This window comes from Bos indicus, chromosome 5, assembly GCF_029378745.1.
Source record: "Bos indicus isolate NIAB-ARS_2022 breed Sahiwal x Tharparkar chromosome 5, NIAB-ARS_B.indTharparkar_mat_pri_1.0, whole genome shotgun sequence".
NCBI lineage: Eukaryota > Metazoa > Chordata > Mammalia > Artiodactyla > Bovidae > Bos > Bos indicus.
Window position 1 is genome coordinate 58,374,661 of NC_091764.1, and position 7,909 is coordinate 58,382,569.

At 36.7% G+C, this 7,909-nt stretch overlaps 1 pseudogene; it reads right to left on the reverse strand.

Annotated features, from left to right (window-relative positions):
• Positions 1–2,150: 2,150 nt before the first annotated feature.
• On the reverse strand, positions 2,151–3,081 carry LOC139182995 (olfactory receptor 6C2-like; annotated as a pseudogene).
• Positions 3,082–7,909: the final 4,828 nt, after the last annotated feature.

Below are 7,909 nucleotides of genomic sequence, written 5' to 3' on the forward strand. Positions count from 1 at the left end.
AGTTTCATTCTTTTACAAGTGGTTGACCAGTTTTCCCAGCACCACTTGTTAAAGAGATTGTCTTTAATCCATTGTATATTCTTGCCTCCTTTGTCAAAGACAAGGTGTCCATATGTGCGTGGATTTATCTCTGGGCTTTCTATTTTGTTCCATTGATCAATATTTCTGTCTTTATGTCAGTACCATACTGTCTTGATTACTGTGGCTTTGTAATAGAGCCTGAAGTCAGGTACGTTGATTCCTCCAGTTCCATTCTTCTTTCTCAAGATTGCTTTGGCTATTTGAGTTTTTTTGTATTTCCATACAAATTGTGAAATTATTTGTTCTAGCTCTGTGAAGAATACCATTGGTAGCTTGATAGGGATTGCATTGAATCTATAAATTGCTTTGGGTAGTATACTCATTTTCACTATATTGATTCTTCCAATCCATGAACATGGTATATTTCTCCATCTATTAGTGTCCTCTTTGATTTCTTTCACCAGTGTTTTATAGTTTTCTATATATAGGTGTTTAGTTTCTTTAGGTAGATGTATTCCTAAGTATTTTATTCTTTCCGTTGCAATGGTGAATGGAATTGTTTCCTTAATTTCTCTTTCTGTTTTCTCATTATTAGTGTATAGGAATGCAAGGGATTTCTGTGTGTTGATTTTGTATCCTGCAACTTTACTATAATCATTGATTAGTTCTAGTAATTTTCTGGTGGAGTCTTTAAGGTTTTCTATGTAGAGGATCATGTCATCTGCAAACAGTGAGAGTTTTACTTCTTCTTTTCCAATTTGGATTCCTTTTATTTTTTTCTGCTCTGATTGCTGTGGCCAAAACTTCCAAAACTATGTTGAATAGTAATGGTGAAATTGGGCACCCTTGTCTTGTTCCTGACGTTAGAGGAAATGCTTTCAATTTTTCACCATTGAGAATACTGTTTGCTGTTGGTTTGTCATATATAGCTTTTATTATGTTGAGGTATGTTCCTTCAATTCCTGCTTTCTGGAGAGTTTTTATCATAAATGGATGCTGAATTTTGTCAAAGGCTTTCTCTGCATCTATTGAGATAATCATATGGTTTTTATTTTTCAATTTGTTGATGTGATGTATTACATTGATTGATTTGTGGATATTGAAGAATCCTTGCATCCCTGGGAAAAAGCCCACTTGGTCATGGTGTATGATCTTTTTAATGTGTTGTTGGATTCTGATTGCTAGAATTTTGTTAAGGATTTTTGCATCTATGTTCATCAGTGATATTGGCCTCTGGTTTTCTTTTTTTGTGGGATCTTTGTCAGGTTTTGGTATTAGGGTGATGGTGGCCTCACATAATGAGTTTGGAAGGTTACCTTCCTCTACAATTTTCTGGAAGAGTTTGAGCAGGGTAGGTGTTAGCTCTTCTCTAAATTTTTGGTAGAATTCAGCTGTGAAGCCGTCTGGACCTGGGCTTTTGTTTGCTGGAAGATTTTTGATTACAGTTTCAATTTCCGTGCTTGTGATGGGTCTGTTAAGATTTTCTATTTCTTCCTGGTCGAGTTTTGGAAAGTTGTACTTTTCTAAGAATTTGTCCATTTCTTCCACGTTGTCCATCTAATAGGCATATAATTGCTGACAGTAGTCTCTTATGATCCTTTGTATTTCTGTGTTGTCTGTTGTGATCTCTCCATTTTCATTTCTAATTTTATTGATTTGATTTTTCTCCCTTTGTTTCTTGATGAGTCTGGCTAATGGTTTGTCAATTTTATTTATCCTTTCAAAGAACCATCTTTTGGTTTTGTTGATTTTTGCTATGGTCTCTTTTGTTTCTTTGGACACTTTAAAAGCAGTCCTAAGGGGAAAGTTAATAGCAATACAGGCATACCTCAAGAAACAAGAAAAAAGTCAAATAAATAACCTAACCCTACACCTAAAGCAACTAGAAAAGGAAGAAATGAAGAACCCCAGGGTTAGTAGAAGGAAAGAAATCAAGTTGTTTATTTCAACAAGCATTGAAACGATGGTTTTAGGTCCGAGATTCAGTAATAACAGTGATATGAGCCTGTTAATATGAACAGACAATATACCAGGATTTAATAGTTCATGAATGAAGATTGTGACCTTGAGGCCCATTGCTCTTTGTAAATTGTTATTTTATGCTTAGTTTCAACATTTCTTTACTTCTTTTAGATCAATGAAATTCTTTTGATTAAGTCTGTAAAAGCTTGTTTCACTTGCTTGTTCCTCAAGCTATAAACAAATGGGTTTAACATAGGGGCAATTGAAGTAGTAAGCAACGACACACACTTATTAATTGTCACTTCATCCTTTGCTGAAGATTTGACATAGATGAAGATACAACTGCCATAAGTGATAGAAACCTCAATCATGTGAGAAGAACAGGTAGAAAAGGTCTTCATCTTTTGCGGGGCAGAAGGGAACTTTGTGATGGTCTTGATGATGTATATATATATGACAGAACTACACACAGAAATGTCCCAATGTCAGTCAACACAGCAACGGCAACAACCATCTGTTCTATGAACCATGTGTCTGCACAAGAGATCTTCATCACAGGAGAAGCATCACAGAGAAAATGATCAATGACATTAGAATCACAGAATTCTATGTTTAAGCCCGGGCAGAGTTGTGGAAATATGACCAGCCAACCTGCTATCCAGCAACAGACAACAAGCCATCCACAGACTCTGGCGTTCATGATGGTTGCATAACATAAGGATTTGCAGATGGCCACATAATGGTCACAGGACATGATGGCTAGGAGGAAAAATTCTGTTATTGCAAAAAGAAAGACAAAAAATGTTGACTAACACAAGCCTTATAGGAAATAGTCTTGTCCCCAGTTGATAAGCTGTATAAGAAACTGGGAATGCACACCGTGGTGAATAAGGTTTCTAAAAAAGAGAAGTGTTTGAGGAAAAAGTACATGGCAGTTTTAAGGTGAGAGTCTACTAAAGTGAGTATAATGATGGTTAGATTCCCAGTGACACTCAATAAGTAGGATATAAACAGAAATATAAAAATCAAAACCTGCATTGGAGAATCATCTGTCAGTCCTAGCAATATGAATGTAGGTAATGATGTATGGTTTCTCATTGCTGACTTATACTTATCAAACTCCTCAGAAACTCAAGTGACATTGAACTGAAAAAACTTGCATGAAATTGTGAGGCCATAGCTATTGGGTGAAAATATCCAATCACAGCAATGAATAGTCATTTTATTTCGTGAGTCATGCTAATGATGAGTCAAAACTTCAGAATTCTCAGCTATTTTGATGTGCATTATAGAAATCCTTATGATCATGTTTTTCTGATATGTTTTTACTAGTGTTCATATACCACCTTGCATGCTCTCACATCTCTATTTTTCAATTAATCTAAACTATGTCCTTTATTCTCTGAAATATATTAAGCTTTAGAATTAGAAATGTCATCCATGTGATACTATTTTGTAGATATTATAATGTTCTTTTGCTCCTAATAATTCTTCACTACTCACGAGTTTGAATGAGCACACATGTTTTTTGAAGTGTGAGTTCCTGTTAAATGCGAATAAATGGCTGAGTTTGACATTTTATACAGAGTCTGGAGATCATGTGTGCAGTATTTGAGTGTTTGCTGTTACTGCAATGACTAAAAAATTATTTCATTTTATATATTTTGCTTTTGGTATCAGAATTGTCATCCAAATAATACCCATTTGCTTTCCAGGCTTGCTATTCATCCTGAAATTTCTACATCAGTATCCAACTTTCCTTCCATTTTTCACTCTAATAGAACACAGTGTTTGATAAGTACTACATAAACAAGTTTCCTGCTGCTATATTGGGTAAAAAACTATTATATGCCAAAACTAAAAACCCTGAAGAATTTAACCTCAACTGTTAGTACTTGCAAGGTCATAAAGGAAGAGAAGAGACAGGATGAGACACGATTGAAGGACACTTAAGGACACATGACATTTCCTTTTCAAATAGTAATTTGCATTGGATCCTGCAACAGAAAATGACATCAGTGGTAAAATTAGGAAAATCCAAACAAAATAATTATTTAATTAATTTATTTCCTAGGTAATCCTTCTTTCCTCTGAGACCCTGAAATCCTATGATTCCCAGTAAGTCTCTTCCTGTGTCTCTAGGGACACACAGGCCCCAGTGAGGGAGGCAGCACTTCGCACATGCTCAGTCTGAGGGATCCCAGATGGAGGGTCAGTAGCCAGCATGCAGCCCCAGCTCTAGGCGGTGGTAGCGGGTGGCCAGGGAGCACAAAGGACCTGCTGCAGCAGAAGCAGCAGCAACCTAGGTGACCACCCTAGCCTGGCCATGAACTGGATCCATCCTTAAATCTCCATTTTAATTATTAACATTTGTATACAGTGTATACAATGCTGTTAAAGTACTGCACTCAATATGCCAGAAAATTTGGAAAACTCAGCAGTGGCCACAGGACTGGAAAAGGTCAGTTTTCATTCCAATCCCAAAGAAAGGCAATGACAAAGAATGTTCAAACTACCGCAATTCACATTCACAATTACACTCAATTCACATGCTAGCAAAGTAATGCTCAAAATTCTCCAAACCAGGTTTCAACAGTACATGAACTGAGAACTTTCACATGCTCAAGCTGAATTTAGAAAAGGCAGAGGAACCAGAGATTAAATTGCCAACATCCGTAGTATCATAGAAAAAAAAGCAAAATTCCAAAAACATCTACTTCTGCCTCATTGACTATGCTAAAACCTGTGACTGTGTGGATTACAACAAACTGTGGAAAATTCTTGAAGAGATGGTAATATCAGATCACCTTATATGCCTCCTACAAAACCTGTATGCTCGTCAAGAAGCAACAGTTAGAATGGGACATAGACAACAGACTGGTTCCCAAATGGGAAAGGAGTATGTTAAGCCTGTATATCATCACCCTGCTTATTTAACTTACATGCAGAGAACATCATGTGAAATGCTGGGCTTTATGAGGCACAAGAGGGGATCATGATTGCCAGGAGAATATGAATAACTTCAGATATACAGATGAATCACCCTTATGGCAGAAAGTGAAGAGGAAAAAAAGAGCCTCTTGATGAAAGTGAAAGAGGAGAGTGAAAAGGCTGCCTTAAAACTCAATATTCAGAAAACTAAGATCATGGCATCTAGTCCCATCACTTCATGGCAAATAGATGGGGAAACAATGGAAAGAGTAATAGACTTTATTTTCTTGGGTTCCAAAATCACTGCAGATAATGTCTGCAGCCATGAAATTAAAAGACACTAGATCATTGGAAAAAAAGCTATGACAAACCTAGATAGCGTATTAAAAAACAGACATTAGTTTGCTGACAAAGATCCATAGAGTCAAAACTATGGTTTTTCTGGTAGTCATGTGTGGATGTGACAGTTGGACCATAAAGAAGGCTGAAGGCCAAAGAATTGATGCTTTTGAATTGTGGTGTTGGAGAAGACTCTTGAGAGTCCCTTGGACACCAAGATCATACCAGTCAATCATAAAGGAAACCCACCCTGAATATTCATTCGAAGGACTGATGCTGAAAGTGAATCTCCAATACTTTGATCACCTGATGTGAAGAGCATACTCATTAGAAAAGACCCTAATGCTGTGAAAGATTGAAGGCAGGAGGAAAAGGGGATGACAGAGGATGAGACAGTTGGATGGTGTCACTGACTCAGTGGACATAAATTTAAGCAAGCTCTGGGAGATGGTGAAGGACAGGGAAGCCTGGCATGCTGCAGTCGATGGGGTCACAAAAAGTTGGACAAAACTGAGTGACTGAGCAACACAATACAATGTTAATTCCTTGGCAATAATTATTGCACTATGATTATGCAGGATGCCACCTTTAGGAGAGCTGTGTGAAAGATATCTGGGAACTGTCAGCATTAGTATGTAAAATCTTCTGCAAGTACAGAATTATTTCATAATTAAAAATTTACCAAATATAAATAAAAAAAGAAAGCCAAAACGAGCAGCAGTATGCTGGAGCATCTTCCATGAATTATTTATTGGGTACAACATGATTTCTCTTCCAGTGGTTTCTGCTTCTTCAGCTGTATTTTTTGATGATGTCCATTTTATTCTCTCCATACATAGATAAGATGTAATTTGAAACCAACATTTACAGTTAAAATTACAGTTTAATATTAATCTGCAATACTTGAATTGCATGGATTCTATCTGACCTAAAAGCCAGAATTTTAGCATCAACTAAAAGATGCTTGGTCCTTAGAAGAAAAGTTATGAACAACCTAGACAGCATATTAAAAAGCAGAGACATTACTTTGTTAAAAAAGGTCCATTTAGTCAAAGCTATGGTTTTTTCAGTAGTCATGTATGGACGTGAGAGTTGGACTATAATGAAAGCTGAGAACTGAAAAATTGGTGCTTTTAAACTGTAGTGTTGGAGAAGACTCTTTAGAGTTCCTTGGACAGCAAGGAGATCCAACTAGTCCATCCAAAAAGAAATCAGTCCTGAATATACATTGGAAGGACTGATGCTGAAGCTGAAACTCCAATATTTTGGCCACCTGATGCAAAGAACTGTCTCATTTGAAAAGATCCTGATGCTGGGAAAGATTGTGGGCAGGAGGGTAAGGGGATGACAGAGGATGAGATGGTTGGATGGCATCACTGACTCAATGGACATGACTCTTGGAGTTGGTGATGGACAGAGACATGGCATGTTGCAGTCCATGGGGTTGCAAAGAGTCGGACACGACTGAATGACTGAACTGAACTGAATAAGGCCTGAAGTGCTTTTTTGACCCACTGATATTATACTCCTGTGATGAGAATGTTCATGTTTAGAAAGGAAAGTTACCTGTGAAAGAGCTCTTCAGTGTTTCCACCAAAGTACTTGTTCATTTTCCAGAAACCAAAGTAATGTCTTGACAAGTTTGAGTGGAGTCTGTTTCCTGATACAACTCTGTTCATTACCAGCTTCCCACTGCTGTTTTTGCCTTCACTAAAGTGATACTGATGTATGTAGATTTTTCAAGTTTTGGCTTAGTTTGACTTCCTGAGAAAAGCTTTCTAGCCTACTACGCTTGTCTCTTTGCTACCTCTAAATATGTGAGTGTAATTTTGTTAGCATTGGGCTATGTTTTGTTCATTGAGATTCCAAAACAGCTAGCCCTATTCAAAGTTTAGGGAGTGCAATAAATATGTTTATTATAAAATTTACAAATTTTATATGTACATGTGACTCAGAACAAGCAGCTTGCTTTCTCAACTAGTGAAATTTCCCTTCTCTTTTATGGTAATAAGACCTGAAGTGCTTGGAATTCTTTAATATTAGTATGTAATCTCACATGGATATCCCCAATTTTCTTCTACAAAGGGCCAATTAGATGTTTTTGTGTTTTAGATTTAGTGAGGTATAAATGATATAAAAATTCACATACTTAATATATGCCATATATAATCTCTGTTGTCCACTCTCCTTCATTTTAAAAATGAGGTCTTTAAAATGTAAAAATCATTCTTTGCTTCCTTGAAATACAAAAAAAATGGCTATATGTCATATTTAGTCTTAGGCTAAAAGAAATTCATTTAAAATTCTTGCTTCAATCAAAAAGATTATATATTTGGTCTTCTTTCTGATTATTTACATCGCAGCTAAGTCAAATATTGCTTATCCTTCCAGCATTGTCTGGATACCCTGTCATTTTTCTATGCTGCTGAACCAAAAGGCATTTGCCTTAGAAGTTTCAATTAAACAGTTACTTGAAGTTTCATTTTGTTGCCTTAAAAATTCTCTTCCTAATCATTAAGAAAGGCTGGGGCTTCCTTGGTGGCTCCTGGTAAAGAATCCATCTGTCAATACAGGAGATGCAGGAGGCATGGGTTCCATCCCTGGGTTGCAAAGATTCCCCTGGAGGAGGAAATGGCAACCCACTCCAGTATTCTTG